The 22,825-nt window shown below is 31.0% G+C and overlaps 1 long non-coding RNA gene across 1 annotated transcript; it reads left to right on the top strand.

Annotated features, from left to right (window-relative positions):
* The first annotated feature begins 8,841 nt into the window (after positions 1–8,841).
* On the top strand, positions 8,842–9,988 carry LOC108473084 (uncharacterized). The gene is made up of 2 exons (XR_001869648.2): positions 8,842–9,073; positions 9,670–9,988. It is a non-coding gene; the product is annotated as an uncharacterized LOC108473084 (long non-coding RNA).
* The last annotated feature ends 12,837 nt before the right edge of the window (positions 9,989–22,825 follow it).

The raw sequence follows: 22,825 nt of genomic DNA, 5'->3' as shown, positions 1-22,825 counted from the left end.
GAATTAAATAACTCATCTTATTTCATTTCATTTCATTGATGCTAGTTTTAAGGAATCTTAATATAAATTATTCTGTCAGTAGTTCTTAATAATTGAAAACTACGTTTGCCTCTTCCAAAGTAACTTCATTTTCGATGAAAAATATCTTTGTTGACTTTGAAAAATCTTTGCTGCCAATTTGGAAAAACTAGACATGGACCCCATTTACATTTTGTTCAAATTCAAAATAAATTTTAAAAAATGTTTTTTTTATAAATTATAGACATTCAAATTTGTATGAGTGGTGAGATTAATTTCAATGAAATTAAAAACAGTGATGGTGATGAGATTAAATATTATAATAGTAAGATTAAAATCAGTAGTAAAAAATGTGTTAGGTTTTAATCACAACAATGACGATAAGGTGAATTATAATGAAAAGAAAAATAACTAGTAAAGACATTTGATTATACCTTGCATATAATTTTTTAGAATATTATTTAACAATTACAAAATTAAAATAATTAAAACTTAAGAAAAATTCAAATATTTATTTTATTTAATATTTAAAGATTAATCATATATTTAATTATAGTTGTTAAATTTATTATTACTTTATATATATATATATATATATATGTGTATTATATCTTTATCTATTGTTTTTATATCATAAATAATAGAATAACTCCTTTTGGCTATCAGCCTGTTTTTTCCTTTTACTTTACTTTATTCAATTTATTAATAAATGAAAAGGAATGAAAAAAGCATGTAAGCTGCCAACGCAGCTTTGAATTTTCAACTGGATATAAATGGATTTAGTGAAAATTTTAGAGGGTGTAGCGCGTGTTTAAACAGTTAATTAAATCAATTAATATTAATTAAATAATTAATTTTTAAATTTTCTATTAGTTAATTAAATTAAAATTTTTCAAAAAATTTAACCAGACAGAAATATTTTGATTAAATTCATCGGTTAACTAAATTAACCAAAATTTATATATTTTTATGTTAAAATAAGTATAAAACATATAAAATAAATAAATTGATAATGTTTATTTTCTTTTATTTAATAATTCAAAAATATATAATATATTATTTATTTCGATTAATATAAAAATAATAGTTGAAAATATATATTGCTAATATAAAACTATATAATATTTATTTTGATTAATTATCTGATTTTGAATCGAATTAACTAAACTTCTTAAAAATCATTAACCGACTTCTAACCAAATTAAATTAATTAACTGATCGATTAATTTAATTAAATTAATTTGATTAAATAATTCAATTTTAACCTAAATTTCAACATCCTAAAGCACTGGAACTTTGTGTTGCGATTGCACTGAGATGAATTAAAAATACACTGTCTTGATAATAAACGGGGATGCAAAGGAGTCCAAATTTGAATTGTGCCAGCTACTGGACACCGAACCAATTGGAAAAATCAATTTTTAGACATGATTCCTGAGTTGAAATGATTTTCTCATTTATTTGGGGTTCAAAAATGGAGTTTTGATTTATTTGGTTTTGTACTTAATTCTGGATTTGGGTTCATTTTATTTTGGTTGTGGGTTAATTTTTTATCGAGTTGAGGTCAATGGTAAATATTTGGATACCTAAGTATGGATCTTCATACATTTTTGAAAATAAAAATAAAATCAATTTTAATTTTAATTTTTCTTTTTGTGATATCAAACAAAATCAAAATTAAAAGTCAAACCGGATTAAATCTCAAACCAAATTAGTTGAAAGTGAAATTCAATAGTTGATTTAAGTTGGAAGATGAAAATCCAAAGTTGATTATATGGTGCATAAATTTTAATTAATTTGTGAATTTTCTCTTTCAATTTTATAGTTTTAATTATTTAATTTTAAGATTTTGACTTATATTCAGATTTATGTGAAATAAATTAAATATTTAAAGCATTAGAAAATGGGCGGAGATGAATTTTAACGCGACTAAAAAATAATCGAAAATTGAATTCAAAAGCAACCATGTGATAAGACGTGATCATGCCGAAATACAATTTTTTTTTTTAATCTCCAAAACTCCCACAAGCTCCCCATAAAAATTGCCTATACCATAAGTTGTTACGTGTGGCCACATTATTCCCATAGATTAGGTATCTCCAACCTATTAAAGTCTATGTAAAGGATATTCCTTCTCTTTTATCTCGGCCTTTAGAACTTGAGACTCTATCTTAACATCAATTTTTAATTTTCTTAACTACCCCTTCTTGATATTTTTAAGGTTTTAAGTGAAATAATAAATTAGAGTTTTAATTTTTAAAAATTAGAAAAAAAATTTTAGACCCATTAAAAGTTGATAAAAATTTTAAGCCCTTAAAAGTTAAATAATATATTTTTAAACCTTTAAAAGTTAAAAAGAAAATTGGGCCCTAAAAAATTTAAAAAAAAAATATTTCAGACCTCTTTAGGCCTTATACCCTAGACGGCTGGACTTCCAAACGCCCCAAAGTCGAGTCTAACTCCTGCATTTGTGATGAACCTTCTGCATTTCTTCTTTTGAATCAGTCAACTCCACAATGTTTCAAGGATTTGCTCTTCACCTTCAGTAGCCATAATCAACTTGACATTGAGAACCCATCTATAATCTCGCACGTCAAGGGTTAATTTTTCATTACTTTGACAAGTGTTTTTGAAAAATGTTGTGTAGAAGTATTTTGAAATATTTAGTTTAAAATTTAAATGTTTTGTATTGCTATCAAAAAATATTTTTGAGAAATAAAATATCAAGTTTAGACATAATGTGCAGAGTAAAATATATGCATTTAAATGATGGTAAAATTCATTAATACTATGATATTTCAATAAAAATATGGTTTAATATTTAATTTGGTACTTGAGTTTGATAGTTTTTCTAATGTGGTACCAATTTTATTTTTGATCTAATTTGGTACTTATATTTGACAAAAGTTAGATATTTTGGTACCAAAAGTAATGATGTTAACTTTTTAATGTTTAGTTCGGGTTTTAGAGTTAATTTGATAAAATATACAATAAGCTAATAATATTAGCAATTAACTTTCATCTAATCAATCCTAAAACCCAAATTAAATAACATTCATTGGACTATATTTGACAAATTAAACTTAAAATTAAACAAATTCACAATTAATCTTAAATTTATTCTATTAACAAAATCATAAAAGTTCAAACCTAATAATATTAGCAATTAACTTTATCAAAACAACCCTAAACCTTGAATTAAACACTAAAAAGTTAACACCGCTATTTTTGAATGCCAAAATATATAACTTTTGTTGAACACAAATGTCAAATTGAATCAAAAAATAATTCAAGTATCACATAAGAAAAAAATGTTAAACTCATGTACTCAATAATATATTAAGCCTAAAAATATAAGAAAATAATATTATTAATATTTTGATATATGAAAAAAAAATACTCAACATAAAGAAGAATGGGGCCAAGTCTTTCCCATTCATAACTTGGCACTGAATTTTATCCTTCAAAAACTTAAGGATGGTAGCCCAAATCCATGAAGCCTTAGTTTGGAAAATATATCCCTTTAACAATTGTGGTCCACAAAGACTCAGAATTCTCCAAAAGTCTCCAACATGCTTCGCTAGCAAGCTTTCTTCATTAATTTCAGCTCCTCAAAACCCGTACCACCATTAGATTTCATATCAATAAGCTGAAACCACCTCTCACCCAATGCATCTTTCTTTCCTCTGCTTGCTGTCCCCACAAAAATCTCGCCATTGCTGTATTAATTTCATCACCGATTCTCTTTAGGAATTTTAAAGAATTGCATGAAATATATTGGTACAATATGCAACAGTTATAACAAACACCTCCTTGCTCTCAAGATTTAGCTGATTCTATTCCCATGCTAGTATCCTCTTCACAAGGTTTTCATTAATGAAGCACATAGCCTCCCTTTTTCGTTTTGCCCCAGAAAGAAGGAACCCCTTGTCTCCTGAATCTGCATTACATCCATTATCCTTTTCCCCACTTCTTCAGAAAATTTTTGGCCATTACAAATAAAAATATTAATTCCCGCTCTTTACTCACCATGTTTTTCTTTTGGAGCTTTACCCTTTTTCCTTTCTTTTTTAACTTTCTTCTACCCCCTTCCCTCACTAGTTATTTATTATCAAATTTCAAACAAAACATAAAAACAAAAACCTAACTTAGAAACTACAAAACCCAATCCCCATCTAACCCAATCAATGCAATTATTACACACGTTTTACAAGACACAAGTAGAGGTGATCATGGGCCGGGCCGGGCCGGGTTTGGGCCGCGCCCAAATAAAATTTTAGGCCCGTATACTAGGCCCCGCCTGCCCGCCCGAAATATGGGCCTAAAATTTTGCCCAAGCCAATTCAAATAAAATTACTAAGCTCGAGAGCTGCCCTACTTACCCATATTAATTTTTTTTTCTTATTTCATTAAATAAAAAATTTAAAAATATAATAAATCAAATATATTTAAAAACTTAAAATAAATATTAAAACAAATAAAAATAATACTAAAACAATTCTTAAAACAATACACAAATTAACAATATAATAAAAATAGTTATATTAAAATTTAAAATAATTAAAAGTAAAATAAAAAATATATATTAATATATAATTGGTAGGGCGGACTGCCCGGCCAAAAAAACTCTTTGAGGTCTGCCCGCTTTTTAAACGGCCTCGTTTTTTGCCCAAGCCCATTTTTTCGCCTATATTTTACCCAAACCTCCCATTTTTTGACGGGCCTTGGTAGGCGCCGCCCAGCCCATGATCAGCTCTAGACACAAGTACCGTGCACTCTTTATCTTAGAAAAGGCTACTTTATAACATTCCTTTCGATTAGGGGAGGATATTGTTATACATTTCAAAAAGCGTATCTCGTGGTAAGTGCACCTCTCCCATTATAATACCTCTGTTCTATCCATACCTCGCTAAGTAGTTATGCCTTATACTGCATATTCCACATGCCTAACTAACCTTACAACACTTGGGCTTTGTAAGTATATACAGAAGTATTAATAGAAACAAATGAATGAACACATTGGGAAATGAATTATTATTGATTCCTTAAATTGATCTAGTACATCAAGTGTGATTATATATAATGTGCACGGAAATAACTGCTGCTAACAACTTATGAACAGCTCACTAACTGCATAACAACTTAACAGTTTTTTCACTATACTCTAACATTTACCCATCTTCCCAATAGGTAAGATTTGAAGAAGACTACGAAACCGAGCAAAGGTTGATGCGGACGGAGGCTTTGTGAGGACGTCGGTAACTTGCTCACAGGCCGACACCTCGCCGACAATGAGAGAACCATTAGCTCACTACAGCAAAATAGGTTTTTAGCGGTGTTTTTAGCGGCGTTATTCAAATCGATCTTTAGCGGCGTTTTTAATAAAAGCGCCGCTATAGGTTCACATTTAGTGGCGCTTCAAGAAAAAATGCCGTAAAATTTTTGCTAAATACCGTCGTTTTAGTGGAGCTTCAGTGGCATTAGCGGCGTTTATACAAAAAACGCCGCTATAGATCAGTATTAGTGGCGTTTTAAAAGAAGCGCCGCTAAAGGTATGCATATAGCGGCGTTTTTTAAAAACGCCGCAAAATTTTTTTGCAAAATGCCATTGTGTTATATTGACCTTTTTAGTGGCGCTTTTATAGAAAACGCCGCAAATTCTGATCTATAGTGGCGTTTTCTCTAAAAACGCCGCAAAAAATCTTTTCATCTTTTTTTTTTGTACTTTAAGTGGTTTATTTATATTAAAATATAATTTATTTTTAATTGAATATTTATATTCTTTAGAAAAAATAATGACACATAGGAAAAATTTGAAAGTAGAAACATAGAAAAATATTTGTTAAAAATGATAAAATACTATTATTTAAAATAATTTTAAAGATTTTTGGTATATGACTGATTGTTTTTAATTTATATGTTAAATATTTTCTTATATAATTGTAAAAGAGATTGTATTAATTTCAAATTATTGAATTAATTATCATTATAGTTTAAGGTACTTTACGGTTTAGGTATATAGTTAAGGGTTTACGGTTTATAAGTTATTATTTTAAGGTTTAGAGATTATGGGGTTTAAGGGTTATGGTTTAACTGTCAGGGGTTAAGGGTTTAGAGTTTATGTTTTATGATTCAGTGTTTATGGATTATGAATTAGGGATTATGGGTTTAGGGTTTTAATTAATTAGTATTTTTTAATTTATATATTAAATAATTTCTTATATAATTGTGAAAGAGATAATGTTAATTTTAAAATATTGAATTAATTATCTTTATAGTTTAGGGTTTACGGTTTACAAATCAGGGTATATGGTTTAGGGTTTTAGGGCTTATAAGTTACAACTTTAAGGGTTTGTGAATTATGGTTTAAGGGCTGGTGTATAAGGTTTGGGGGTTAAGGGTTACGTGTTAGGGGTTTAGGGTTTAGAGTTTATGTGTAAGATTTATGGTTTTAGGGTTTAAGGTTTAGTGTTAATAAATTATGGTTTAGGGTTTAGGGTTTATGTGGTTAATGGTTACATGTTACAGGTCTGGGGTTTAGGGTTTATGTGAAGGGTTTAGGATTTTAGGATTTAGGAATTAGAGGATTAGGGTTTAGATAAATTAGTATTTTTAATTTATATATTAAATAATTTTATTTAATTGTAAAAGATATAATATTAATTTTAATAACTTAAAATATTAGAGTAGTGGTGTTTTTGAAAAAATGAAATTATTTAGATTAAATTATTTAGATTAAATTATTTAAGAGATAATAGATAAACTTGATATATTTAAATATTAGATTTTAAAAAATTGATAACAAATAAAATTAAATACAAAAAAAATGAATATAAAATGGAGGTTAGTGGTGTTTTTGAAAAAAATGCCACAAAAAGCACTTACCTTTAACTAAAACGCTGTCGTTTTAATTGGAGCTGGAAGGGGATTAGTGGCGCTACCTTACAAATGCCGCAATATATGGGATTTAGCGGCACTTTTCCAAAGCGCCACAAACGTTTAAATTTTTGATGAAACGACGTTGTTTTCTTTTCTAACATTTCATCCTCCTTATACCCGACCCTTAGCCATTTCCAGCATTAATTTCCACCCTTTAACAGATTTCCCCCAATTCCCCTAATCCCTAAATTTTCCCCCAAATCCCTAAGCATTCGAAGCTCCTGAGGCTACCCGACCACCTACTCGTCGCTGTCCGCTGTCCTCACTGCTACTGAGATTTCCCCCAAGTGCCTTTGGAATTTAGCAACCGAATTTTTTGGCACCAACTTTCTGCTCAACTACGCAATAAGTAAGTGTGTGCTTGTTTGTTTTCGGTTAATTTCTGTAAATCACCTACTTGTTTGTTTGTTTTCGATTGTTCAAATGTGTTGTTTTTGATTGTCTGGGTTAGATGTAAACTTAGCTTAAGAGTATTCTATTTCATTCTATAGGCTGGGAAGGTGGATCATTGAAGAATTTGATGTAGGATATCCTCTAATTTTGTAATCTTGTTTTTAGGATTTTTATTATTAATATATGATCTTATATTACAAAAACAAAACCTATCTAACTGCTTAGCTAAATGAGTTGCATTAACTGCTTGACTCTTGGGATTGGTTTTGGCTGCAGTATTTCATATCGTCTTTGGGGCTTATCTTGATAGGTGGAAATTCAATCTCAAATCATTCTGTTTTGGTTAGGCTTTTCCTTTAGAGTTTCTTGTAGTTCTTGGTCCCAACTTGTATAGCTGTAATGGCATATAATTACTTTGATCTTATGCTTAACATTAGAAACTGGATTGATTTACATTAAGAATTAGTAGGCTTAACATTAGGAATTGGATTAATTTACGTGCCTTTGTTAAGCAATATAAATAGTCTAGTTCTATGTGTTAGTATTTACAACTTTCTATTCATCTCTTCTATCGACAATACTGAGAAATCTGCAGTTCTTCATCCCTAAGCTTCCATCATGTTTTAAATTTTTATTTATTTTGTTTTTCATTTTTCATAAACAGATTATCGATGAACCTGTAATATTTTATAAATATATTGGAGAATCTGAGCTTGCGATTCGAGATATATTTAAAGAGGTATGAGTGACTTTGAGATTCATGGAATAAAATCTACATTCATATTAAATTAAATATGGTTCATGGAACTTGAAGGTTGACTTGGAGCAGCTTATACACTAGTGATAGCTTGCTGGTGAGTCTCTGAAGGTTCAGATCTTGAGCTTGTAATCTGAAGGTTCAGAGCTTGTACACTAATTGCAGTCTTTGGAATAGGAGATATAGGAATCCAATGTTTCTTTGCTTCATCATACTTTTTTTCCATGGAATTTATATATATATTTTTTGTGTACATGGATGAGTATTATATTCTACCAAGTCATCCTCAAAACTTCGATTTCGAAAACCTCTGCTAGCATTCTGTCTGCAAAACTCAGTGATCAAATTGACATAGATCATCCTAGTTTTCTTACCTTTCTTCCATTTTTTCAAACATTTATTTAGTGATATTAAAAGTATGTTTCATCATCATGTGCTGTGGAATCCATACATCACATTTCATTACAGAACCTAAAGGTTGTTCTCTGCAATATATAGTCCTAGCTATGAACTTAGACTTTACTCAAAACTGAGTAGAAGCTGGCTTGTCAGTCCATAGTCAACTTGTGTATGTACTGCCTTTTATTACTTTTAATTCTTAAATATTGATTTAGCCTAAATAAATAAAGGTAAACTGCATTCAAAGTCACAAAATTATTAGTAAATTTTTGTTTTGGTCATTGAACTATTCAAAATTGCCATCGGTTTGTTCAATTTTGCGTTTCTATTGGTTTTCATTTGCAGATGGCAAAGCTGTACTTGGCAGGTTCTCTCTCACACGCATACATATGCACAGAGTGTCATCTCATATGAACTCCTGCTTGCACATACATGCTCGAACTGATTTCATCTTTTGTTTTAACGGTTTTTAGGTTCGGTGACATATCATCAGTTAAACTAAAAATGCTGAATATCCATTTCTTACCTGTTAATATATCAAGCAAGGATCACGGCAGCATTGTAAAGGTATGACTCTTTGCCAGATAATAGGTATTAGAATGCAAGTAAACTGATCATCCTAAAGGGCTGTGAAAGAATGAGTGTGGGGTGTTTGTTAGAACTCAGATAGAATACAAGGAATTGATAATGAAAAATAACGCAGTGGATTGAAGAGATCTCCAGAAATGATATTTGGCAATCTAAGTTGATAAAGAAGTTTTCGAGTTAAGTTGGATAGAAAGTTCAAATGGAGTCTCAAGTTCATAGCCCTGTTTAATCACCTAACCTACTTCTGTAGTGCACTTGCTGCTTTTACATTTTCCATTTTTCTTTTAATTTTGGACGTTATATTTTGTTGAAGTTCATTGATTTCTATCTGAAAATGCAATTGCTTCTAATAGTTGGAATCCTCTTATTTAGAGGTAATGGAAAAGTAGGAGGTACATAAATCATTTTATTTTTGTGGGTTTTAACTTATCAATTTTGTGGATTTTCTACAAATACCACGTATGGTAGACAAGTATTTTTTTCTTATTTTCATTCTTTATGATGTTTCTCTTCATAGAATGTAATCTTCTTTGTTTTTTCTCTTTCGGATTGAACCTGTTTCCTTGGTGTTGTAGGTGATTCATGGGCAGGCATAGAAAACCCATTGGAGTGGCTCTTTTCTAGCAGTTTGGCATCAAATTATCAGGACCTTCATTTGCTGCTCTTTTCATACACTAAAGCAATATACAGAAAGCCTAGATAGCCAAAATGTTAGTTATGATATTGAACTTATTTTTATTATTTAAAAAATTAATAACACAAGTAACTGATTTAGTATAGATTGTCTTTGTCTTAGGTTAAATTATGATTATAGTCTTTTTACTATATTTAGGTTTAAGATTCGGTTTGTATGTTTCAATTTGATATAATCTAATTTGTTTACTTTTAAAATAATTTTTGGTTAGAAATTTTATTTTAAGAAGACTCATATCGATAATTTAATTAGAAAAAGTATTAATATTAAATTAAAATATAAAAATTATAATCGGGAAAATAAATGGATGTGTCTCATCTATTGACTTTATCAAGAATTGACTTGGTAAGAAGAAAATTCAAATTGGATTAGATGATTGTTGAGTTACGTGTGTGGTCAATCCATGTAACGACCCGAACTTTAAGGTTATTAGAAAAGTGTATTTTCGGGTCACCGTTTCTGAAAAATGGATTAGATTATAAAAAAAAAGTAAAAATATTTATGAAGTTAAGTGAGTGATTAATTAAAGTTTAATTAAGTAAATTTAGCTTAATTAAGGATAATTGGATAAAAGATTAAATTGAATATAATGTGAAAGTTTAGTTTTAAAGTAATAGAAAATAAAAGGATCAAAATGGCAATTAAGCCATACCCATGAAATGAGGCGGTGAATGGAAGAAAATCAAGATTTTTCTTGAATTATGTATATCATTAAATTATTAAATATATATGTATATATAAAAAAAGAAGAAAAACAAGTGTATAAAAATGATTGGTACAAGTGTTAAATAAATATTTGTTATTAAATAGATTTTTATTATAGTTATTATTGTCATTATATATATATATATATATATATATATATATATATATATATATAAGAAACAAAAGAAAGAAACAAAAGAATAAAAAGAGGAAAGAAACAGAATAGCAGGGGACAAAACAGAGAAGGAGAAGGAAAAAAAAGAAAAGGGAAAAATAAGGTTTTAAAGGTTCCAAGTTAATTTGGTAAGTCAATTTAGCCCATTTTCTTATGATTTTTAAGTTTTTGAAATCCTAGAGATAAATACTACTTGTTTTAAATAGAAATTTTGAAAGTCATTAGATTTCTAAGTATGGTTCATGTTGAATAAAATGATGGAATTGGGGGTTTATTTGATAGAAATTTTGATTGGAATTGAATAAAGGATTGAATCGTAAACTAAGCTATAAGTTTTGAGTTTTAGGGATTAAATGGAAATAAATTCGAAATTATGAAAATATGCTGGAAATTTAATAGTTAAGTATGAGTTTGGACAAAATTTGAATAGAAATGAAGTATGAATTGAGATAGAAAAGTAAGTAAATCTAGTTAAGATTAAATTGAAATTAAAGTAGAAATTGAATAAAAATTGTATTAATTAGATATAAATTAGTAGTGAATTAACGAATATGAATTGTTTTAATTCCGTAGCTAATGTTGTCTCGGAAACCTCGGCTAAGCAAGGAAAAAAATGGCAAAGACAAAGGAGTTAACTCGAGAAAATACGGTTTGTATTTCTATAATCCGAACCTAGTTATTAATTGTTATATTTTTTATTCAATGCATTTAATAAATTTTGAAGTGAGAATTATTGTGTTTATAATGGAAATGGATTAATTTGGTATGTGATGAATTTATATTGATTGAATTAAATTGAATTATATATTATAAATATATATATATATATATATATATATATATATATGTGTGTGTGTGTGTGTGTGTGTGTGTGAATGAGATATTATGCAATTATGATAATTGAATTTTGGATAAATATTATGATAAATAATTAAGATGGGAATTATTTGTATTGTGTCTTTACAATTGAAATGGATTGATTTTAGTATGCGATGAATTTATTGAATTTATATTGATTGAAATTATTTTGATTGAATTTATATTGATTGAATTATATAATATATATGATTTATGTAGAAATTTGAATATGAATGAATGTTATATTGAAAATATATTGATTGGAAATATGAGGAAATTGGTATGAATATATGAGATTGTGATATTTGAATATTTGATATTGAAAATGAATTGAATTGTATTGAATTATGAATTAATGTGAATAATTGAAATATATTGTTGAATTGAATGAAATTGTATGAATTGTGAAAATGGGTAAATATATGTAATTATCTGAATGAGATATTGATGAAAGAATTATTAAATTGAGAAAGTGAATGAAATACCCTATTAACTAGTCGGGCTAAGTCGGATATAATTGGCATGCCATAGGATCTGAAAGTGTACGGATTTGTCGGCTTTATCGATCGGGCACTTTATGTGTCGATTTCAGCACCTCGTGTGTCGTATCGTGCACCTCGTGTGTCGTTTTAGGCACTTTATGTGTCGATATCGATCGTGCATCGTGGTACCATTTTAGGCACAATGTGTCTGATCTTGGTGTGTTTGGGTTGAACTGTATCCGTCAAAGTCCGGGTTTGTTAATAGGGTAAATAAGTGAAAAGATAAATCAAGTGAATTTGATTGATTGAACTATTGGAATGAAATGAGAAATTGAATTGAGAATTGAAATTGAGATGTGAGATTGAAAACATGAACCAAAAGGTTCATGAAATGAGTGAAGTTCAAATGGATGATGATTGATGTTAGAATGAATTAAAATGGTATATTGTTAAGAAGTAAAGTGTGAATACAAGTGAATTGTGAATACAAGTGAATTGTGAATATATTGAAAGAATTTATGCAGTAAGCAAATGAAAAGAATTGAGCAAATATGTTGTTATGTTTGTTATATGGCTTGTATAGAATTTTTATGGTAAGTAAATGAAACTTATCTATAAAATAAATAAATGAATGGTTATATTTATCATTGTGATTTTAAGTTTAATTGTTATATTATCAAGTGTTCAGATTATAGAAATACCACTGAGTATACCATACTCAGCGTACGGTTTGTTTCGTCATGCAGTTAAGTAAAGATAGTACGTTGAATCAAGATCCCATCCGATCCCGAATTCATTAAGGTAAAGTGTGTTAATTATTGGTAATGGCATGTACCTAGGATGTCTTATGTGTATGTCATTTTGAAATTGTAAATGTAAGGATGAAATAAATAAATTTAGATTTGGCTATGGTATAAAATAGTATTTGACTAATTTGGTTTGAATTTGAATTTTTGTGAGACAATGTCAGATTGATTTTGGAATTCCCTATTCTGAATTGGGAAAATCATTAAAAATTGTATAAAAATAATTACAGGCTATAATTTATATTCTTAGGATCTTTAATGAGTCTATTTTCAAGAGAAATAAACGGGAACATTATCCAAGTTCTGTGCTATGAGATAATTAAATTTTAGTAAAGAAAGGTCGAAACTGTCAAATAGCAGATCAGGGGTAACTCTGAGGAATAAACTGTACTAATTCGCTAAACCAAAAATTCTGAAAATTTTATGGTAGAAAGGTATATGAGTCTAGTTTTAAGAAAAATTAACAGAAGTTAATTTGGAGTTTCGTAGCTTTAGATATAAATATTTTAGTGACTATTACTCAAGAAGACAGTTTTGACATGAACATAAGAAAGTAAATGAAATTGTGTGTAATTATTCTGTAAACTCCGGTAATGCTCCATAACTCTCTTCCGGGACGGTTTGGGGTTAGGGGGTGTTACAATCCATGTCTTTGAAGAAATATTTAACTTTATCTCTTGAATTGAGTTTTTTTTTAATTATTATTAAAAAGATTTAATGTTTGATGTAGTTAAAAAAATCGACCATGTAGTTATTACCATGTAGTTAAAAAAAAATCAACCATTAAAAAAGTCATAAGTTGAAATGCTACGTTTTTCCTCATTCTTTTAACATATAATCTATGTTCTTTTTGTGGTTGATATTAATAAAATAGTTAAAGTTCTATCGAGCTCATTTACTAATGAATATTTATTACCACGTAGCTTGTTTGTCCATTAAAATTACAACAATAGCTGACCTTTTCTCCAACCTTTTTTTAAATATTTTAAAGATTCAAAGTATATAGGCTGGAAACCTGACGAGTTGCCTTATATCGAGCTGTAAGATATAATGGATCCTCCCTAGGTGTAACAACGCCACGTATGATGAATCTTAAAAAATTCAAAAAGACTTGAAAAAAGTTCTATCGAGCTCATTTACTATTGAATATTTATTACCACATAGCTTGCTTGTCCATTAAAATTACAACAATAGCTGACCTTCTCTCCAACTTTTTTTTAAATATTTTAAAGATTCAAAGTATCTAGGCTGGAAACCTGACGGGTTGCCTTATATCGAGCTGTAAGATATAATGGATCCTCCCTAGGTGTAACAACGCCACGTATGATGAATCTTAAAAAATTCAAAAAGACTTGGAAAAAGTTCTATCGAGCTCATTTACTATTGAATATTTATTACCACGTAGCTTGCTTTTCCATTAAAATTACAACAATAGCTGACCTTCTCTCCAACCTTTTTTTAAATATTTTAAAGATTCAAAGTATATAGGTTGGAAACCTGACGGGTTGCCTTATATCGAGCTGTAAGATATAATGGATCCTCCCTAGGTGTAACAACGCCACGTATGATGAATCTTAAAAAATTCAAAAAGACTTGAAAAAAGTTCTATTAAGCTCATTTACTATTGAATATTTATTATCACGTAGCTTGCTTGTCCATTAAAATTACAACAATAACTGACCTTCTCTCTAACCTTTTTTTAAATATTTTAAAGATTCAAAGTATATAGGCTGGAAACTGATGGGTTGCCTTATATCGAAATGTAAGATATAATGGATCCTCCTAGGTGTAACAATGCCACGTATGATGAATCTTAAAAATTACTATATTCAAATTACTATTTTTTATATTAATAATGTTTGATTTTAATATTTAATAATTTTAAATGTCTTTAAAAGTTATAACTAATTTTATCAAAATAGTATTAATATTGATCATTACTTAAATAAATTACATAACTTACATAACTCATATAACTTACATAATTTACATAACAACTTACATAACTCACATAACTTACTTAATTTACATAACTCACATAACGTACATAACAACTTACATAACTTAACTAATACATGTAGTGTAATCTAATAATTTCCTTAAAAGCATATAGTTTAAAGTTCAAATTTCATAACTGACATAATCTACATAACTTACATAAAACATAAAAATATATCATATCAAGACTTACATAATAAACAACTTACCTGTATAATTTATTGTCAACTTTAGAATTCAAGAACTACGAAATGGATAGGAGTTGGATGAAATTGTCAAGGGTAAGCAACGCCTATCGAAATGGAGTACAAACTTTTCTGAATTTTGCATTTCAAAATGCAAGCCAAGAGAATATGATTCTTTGCCCGTGTAAGAAGTGTGGCAACATCAATTGGCATACTCGTGAAGTTTTCTACGAACATCTAATTGTTGATGGCTTTATTCGGGGGTAAAAAAAATGGATTTTCCATGGAGAGTGTACATCTAATGGAACTTCTTCAACGATTAATCCGACTTATCCTGATACTGATTACCATCAGTATGTTAGACAAGATGACATGGAAGGTATGTTGCGGGATGCATTTAATATGCACAGTCATGGTGAGCAATCGTTTCCACCTAACTTTATTGTATCCAAAGATTGTAATATTGGTGGAAATGTTTTTGGCGAAACGGGAACAAGTGCACCTCATGAGGAGCCTAATGAAGAAGCGGCGAAGTTCTACAATTTACTTAATGAAATGAACGAAGAACTTTACGAGGGATCAAAATATTCGAAATTGTCCTTCTGCATTCGTTTATTTCACTTAAAATGTTTGGGAGGGTGGACTGGAAATTCTTTTACAATGTTACTGAAGTTTCTGAGAGAGATGTTTCCTTTTGCAAAAATCCCCCAATCTTGTCAAGATATGAATAGACTAATAAAAGATTTGGGCCTTGGGTACGATAAAATTTATAGTTGCCCAAATGACTGCATGTTGTACTGGGGTGAGAAGAACTAACAGTGTTGTAATGTTTGTGGCAAGTCCCGTTGGATGAATGGGAATACAGAAGATGTGAATGCGGATGAAGGTAGGGCACAATTAAGAAAGAAGCCAGTCAAGGTTTTGCGATACTTTCCCCTAATACCAAGACTTAAAAGGCTTTTCATGTCGTCAAAGACGGCCGAATCTATAAGGTGGCATAATGATCAACGGACCGATGATGGATTATTAAGACATCCTGCGGATTCTTTAGCTTGGAAATCATTTGACATGAAATTTTTAAACTTTGCAAGTGATCCTCGAAATGTGAGGCTTGGGCTAGCAGCTGACGGCTTTAATCCATTTAAAATCATGAGTACTTCGTACATTACTTGGCCTGTGGTGCTTGTTCCTTACAATTTGCCTCCATGGATTTGCATGAAGCAATCTTTTTTTATTTTATCAATGATTATTCTTGGAGAGAAATGTCCCGGAAATGATATTGACATCTATTTGCAGCCACTTATTGAAGAGTTAAAAGAATTATGGTCGGGTGTTGAGACATATGATGTATTAAGAAAAGAGAACTTTTATTTACGTGTAGCATTATTGTGGACAATTAATGATTTCCTGGCTTATGCTAATTTATTGGGTTGGAGTACTAAAGGATGTTATGCTTGTCCTTGTTGTGCTGCGCAAACTTGTTCAAAATGGTTGTATAATGGGAAGAAGTTCTCTTACATGTGCCATCGTCGGTGGTTAAATGGAAATCATAAATTTAGATTTCAGAGGACTCTATTTGACGGTACTGAAGAGTACAAAAGAGCTCCTCAGCAGACCATTGGATCTGAAATCTTATTTATGTTAAAAGATATCAACTTCAGTTATGGGAAGATGAATCAACCACCTAACATGCAATCAAAGAGAAGATCGAGGGATGAATCCGATGATGAATCTGACGAAGAGGATGATCCTAATGAGGCAGACTTGTGGAAAAAAAGAAGTATTTTTTTTGAGTTGCCTTATTGGGAGCATAATATTTTACGCCACAATCTTGATGTCATGCATATTGAGAAGAAAGTCTGCGAGAACATAATTGGGACAATTTTGAATGTCGATGGAAAATCAAAAGACAATCTTCAAAGTCGACTTGATTTAGTTGACATGAGAATTCGGCGTGATCTTCATCCTCAAGTACTTCCGAATGGGAAATATCAGTTTCGGCCTTTTATTTTTTCAATGTCAAAGGAAGAGAAAGAGGTGTTTTGTATGGTGTTGAAGGATATAAAGGTCCTAGATGCATATGCGTCAAATATATCTCGATGTGTGAGTCTTAAAGATCGAAGATTATATTCTCTAAAATCACATGATTACCACATCTTGATGCAAGATTTACTCCCAGTTGCTTTACGGTGCTACATGTAAAAAAATGTGACGTCCTGTATAATTGAACTATCCAATATAATGAAAGCTATTTGTGGCAAAGTTTTGGATGTTAAAGAACTTAAGAAAGTACAGGATCGAGCTGCTTTGACTTTATGCAATTTGGAGAAGATCTTTCCACCTTCCTTCTTCACTATTATGGTGCACTTGGTAATCCATCTCCCTCACGAAGCAATACTTGGTGGACCGATTTTTTATCGATGGATGTATCCAATAGAAAGGTGCTAATTTATTTGTCAAGTATTTATTTATTCGCGTCTATACATTTAGTTACAACTTTTGATAGATATTGTATATCGTGTTTAAGTTCCTAAGCAAATTGAAATCTTATTGTCGCAATAAGCGTTATCCAGAAGGATCAATTGCTGAAGGCTACTTGGCAGAGGAATGCATGACATTCTGTTCTAGATATTTAGAAGATGTTGAAACATGATTGAATAGACCAAATAGAAATGCTGGGCTCAATGATCATAACTTGGCCAAAACTTATTTATTTCAAAGTTATGGAGAACCAATCGGCAAAGTTGAAATTACAGAATTAGATGATATATCGTGGATACAAGCACATCGATATGTACTTTTTCACCATGATTTAGTTGAACCGTTACGCAAGTAAGTTCTAAAATTTCCTCACATATTCGTCATTTTGATTTGTTTATCTTCTAACCAATTACACTTGTTTTTAACATAGTGAGTACAAACAAATTTTGAGATCTCGCACGCCTCAAGATTGCAACATCGAGAGATTAATAAGTTATTCACGTAATCTTTTCATGAATGGTTAAGTCAAACGGTATGTAACTAAAGTTAATAAGTTACATATAATCCCAAAATTTAGTTAATTATTCAATTTACTTTCGATTCAATAGGTTTGGAGTGGAAAGGATGTCAATGATGAAGTTAAATGGCTTTCCCAAGGTCCGAACAGAATAATAAAAAGATATAGTGCCTTCCTCATCAATGGATACAGATTTCATACAAAGTATCGTGAGAGAATGAGGAGAACTCAAAATTGTGGAGTTGTTGTTAATTCTTCAATTATAAGTTATGCTAGTGCTAGGGACAGTAATCCGGTTGAGGGTAATGTGGAGTATTATGGACTTCTTACCGACATTATTGAGTTGGATTACTATGGTAGATGGAAAGTTGTCTTATTTCGGTGTGATTGGGCTGATGTTAATACTGCTCAAGGAATTAAAGAAGATCAATTTGGTTTTACAATGTTGAATTTCTCTCGCTTGATTCACACTGGACAACAATTGATAGACGAGCCATATGTATTTTCCTCTCAAGTGAAACAAGTTTTTATTCGAAGATCCAATCGATGAGGGTTGGTATGTTGTACTCCGAACACCCCTAGAGACTTGTTTGAAATGGGTAATGGAAGTAGAGATGACATCGTCGAAAGATCGTAAACATTACCTTTTCCAGAACAAAACTTAGATGAAAATATCCCTAGTACTAATACACAACATCAATGGGTTCGACATGATGTGGATGAAGATATTTACGAATAATGATGTAGTAAGATTTTACAATTTTTAATTATACGTAATATTATAATTTTAATCTTTTCATGTTATATAAGTTAACTATTTTATATGTACTACTATTGTTGTAATTTGTTACTAAAACTTTAACTATTTTATGTGTATTGCAGGAAAAATGAGTAGAAGAAGATTACGAGATTTAAGTATTGTCCAGAATACTCCAAATTCAGAAGAAGGAAATAGTGAACAGCAGACAGTTGTTGGATCTTCGAATGTGTCGGAGACATATGATGAGCCTGAAGAATTTCAAAGTAATGTTATGTTCATTTTATATGTGTTGACTTTTATTATTGAATTATTTGTCAATTTTAATATAATAATAGTATATCATTTTTCAGCTGAAAGTGGTGGGACGCGCAGAGTTCGAGGACGTATGCTGCTTAGAGATTTATACGACTTAGATCCTATCGAGCGTGTTAAAGTAAGTAGAAATACTCATGGTCAGCCTGTTGAATCTGAAGCTCGACTTTTAACAGGCTATTTGGACATTTTAGCACGAAATGCAAATATGTTGCCCATCAACTACGAATCATGGCATCACATGCCTGATAGAAACAAAAATTAGGCTCTCGCTAATATTAAGGTAACAAAATGTGAATGCAATTTATAATACTTTGGTTTAAGTTTCATTTATATTTACATTCTAAACTTATGTTTTTTTAGGAGAGATTTGCTTTAGAAGTCTCCGATGATTATATCAAGAAGGCATTAGGTAAAAGATGGAGAGACAATAAAAGCACTTTAAAGAAACAATATTTTAAGAAAGACATAAGCCTCGAGGAAAAACTGAGAAATGTTCCGCAGGGAATGCTAAGGTATCAATTGGAAGATGCGGTTAGATTTTGGAATTCAAAGAAAGGAGAGGTATTGCGTATTTCCAAACTCTTATATATAGTGTTTACTATATACGTAATAATAATTTTATTATGTAGGACCGTGAGCGAGTTGGAACAAGTAGCAGGCAAAAACAAAAATTCACGCACATGGCAGGGTCGAGAAGTTTTGCTTCTGTAGCTGAGGCTGAGGTATTATGAATTTATTAATTCTTTCAAATATTAATAACTTTCTATTATTAAATAATATTCTTACTACTATATTGTAGGAAGTCAAATCCGGACAAAAATTTGGACGCCTTCAGCTTTTTGAGATTACGCATAGGAAGAAAGATGGATCTCCTATGACATCCGAAGCTGGAGAAATTATGGTATATTTACTTAATAATATTTGATTTATTCTAAATATTTATAATCTTTAATTATAATTGTTTAATTCAATTCATCATTAGTAGTTTTAAATAATGTTAAGTTATGTTGCATTCTTTTTTACTATATATTTCGCTTTCTAACTCTTTAATTGATTTTTAGGAGAAACTAAAGGAGAAGAAGGCGAATATGAAGCGATTGCTTCGAGTGATAGTTCGTAATCTTGAGAACATTGATAATGTAATTATCATGAAGTTTTGGGTCCCGAAAGGTACGGCCAGTTCGATTTCAAGGATCCGTGTTACCCGACCCAATATTTTGGATCCGGCTCCCAAAGAATACATGCCTTCTGGAAGTCAAGCTCAAGCTGAAGTTCAGAGGTTAAGAGACCAGATAACTCAGATGCAAGCGAACACGGTTGAGCAAATTACGAGGTTCAATGAAAATATGAAGAACTCCAGCAACAACTTAGAGCGAAGGCAGAGAGGAGGAGGCAATGCTGCGAGAGAGGCAGAGGCACGAGCGATGGTAGCAGAACAGAGTAAAAAGTACGATGACCTCTAGCTACAGCTTCAGCAGATGATGCATATGTTTCAGCAATCACAAAAGCTGCCATCTTAGACATTAGTTTTCTTATTGTAAAAATGTTTTTAAGTTTTGTCACGTTTAACATTATTGTAAAAATATTTTAAATTATACTTTATTTATTAATTATATCATATATCTTTAGTTAAATTTGAAGTATCATTTAGAATTAATGTTTTGGTTGTATTTTTATGCTAAATTTTTGTTTTTGGTCGCATTTTATATTATATTTATTGTATTTGGTTGGATTTTAATGCAGTAAGGGCTGGATATTGGTGAAAAAAAAATATTGCAAATCTGCCAAAATTAGCGGCACTTTTCCCACAAACACCCTTAAAAGCCTTGACTTTTAGCGGCGCTTTTCCCACAAACGCCCTTAAAAGTCTTGACTTTTAGCGGCGCTTTTCTCACAAACGCCGTTAAAAGCCGTGACTTTTAGCGGCGTATTTTTTTTAATAAGCGCCACAAATTTTTGTGGCATTACCTATAGCGGCGTTTTTTGCGGCGTTTTAGTAAGCGCCACTAAAAGTTTTAGTGGCGTTTAAAAACGCCGCTAAAGGCTAAAAAAAGCGCCGCTAAAAGTCTATTTCCCTGTAGTGGCTACTTTCTCTCGAACAAAAAATAAGTCAAGCTCAACATGCTTGAACTTAGAATGTAACATTACTAGTTGCCGCAGCCAGACTCTGGTACTCAGCCTCAGCCGTAGAGCAAGAAACAACTTGTTTCTTTTTAGAACACCAGGAGATAGGTGTATGTCCAAAATATACATAGTAGCCTGTTGTTGACTGGCGATCATCAAAATCCAATCCCTAGTTAGCATCGGCATAGCCAATCAAAGATAGTTTGTCAAATGAACGAAAAACTAACCCATAATCAATAGTGCCATGTAAATATCGTAAGATTCATTTTAACGCAACCAAATGAACACTAGTAGGCGCATGCATGAATTGACAAATTTGATTTACCACATAAACAATATCAGGCCGAGTAAGGACCACATATCGTAAGATTCATTTTAATTCATTTTAAAAGCACACATTGGTACTTGAGAGCAACCTTTTGCCACTAACCAAGCCTTACGACGAATTATAGTACCATCAGGATTCTTATTGACTTTGAAAAGCCATTTACACTATCGCCTTCTGACTATGTTGTAAGGGAACAAGTTCTCGGGTGAAATTTCTGATCAAAGCATCATACTCAGCTTAGGCCGCCAAGTGCCACTCCTTACTAGCAAAAGCCTTAGCAATTGTGCGTGGCTCATAATCAACAACTTCAATAGATAAATCTTTGGGTTTAAAAGTTCCTATTTTGGACCAAGTAACCATGTGATGAGTATTACCCACACTTAGAGGAATAAACAGAGCAATCGGAGTGATATTGGTCAGAACGAAATGACTGGTCTCTGTGGACGAGGTAGACAAACTGTTTTACTCACAATCAACACTCAAATCAACTGGTGAATCTACCGATTTAAATGTTGTGGTACGAGAATCAGGAAAATTATGAAACAAAGACCCAGGAGAGGAAGACTCAATGAGTCGGTCAAACAGAGGCTGAACAATAGAAACATACGTAGAGACATACCCACCTGGCTGGGATGGAACCACAATACTTGTAGAGAATAGAAATTGACATTCATCAATATAACGTGGCGAGAGACAACAACCTTACCATCCGGTGTAAGACAATGATACCTTTTATGTTGAGAACTATACCCTAATAACGTGCATGACTGAGAACAAAATTCTAGTTTGTGATTATGAAATGGACACATATATGGAAAATAATACCACCTAAACACTCGCAAATGATCATACGTTGGGTCCTGCCCATGAAGAACCTTATAAGGAGACTGACCTTTCAGAACAGGGGTAGGTAGTCTATTAATTAGATGAATAGCATAACAAAACACATAACCTAAAAAATCTATAGGTAAATTCGCTTGAGCTAAAAGAGTAAAACCCATTTCAACAATGTGCCTATGTTTCTGTTCAGCCACACCATTCTGCTCAGGTGTATGTGGGCAGGATAACCTATGAACGAACCCATGTCGTGCTAGAACCGCCGTGAAGGCACGAAACTCACTACCCAATCACTCTGAAATTGTTTCATATCTTTCCCAAACTGAGTTTTGACCAATTGCTAAAATTGAACAAAACAATCAACGGCTTGAGACTTACGTCGAATGAGATATATACAAGGAAAACGACTACACATGTCAACAAATGAAACATAAGACCAATGATATCCACAAGCAACAAATGCAGG

The sequence above is a fragment of the Gossypium arboreum genome, chromosome 11 (genome assembly GCF_025698485.1).
Source record: "Gossypium arboreum isolate Shixiya-1 chromosome 11, ASM2569848v2, whole genome shotgun sequence".
Classification (NCBI taxonomy): Eukaryota; Viridiplantae; Streptophyta; class Magnoliopsida; order Malvales; family Malvaceae; genus Gossypium; species Gossypium arboreum.
Note: the sequence above shows the minus strand (reverse complement) of the source record. Positions and strands in the feature narration are given on the sequence as shown.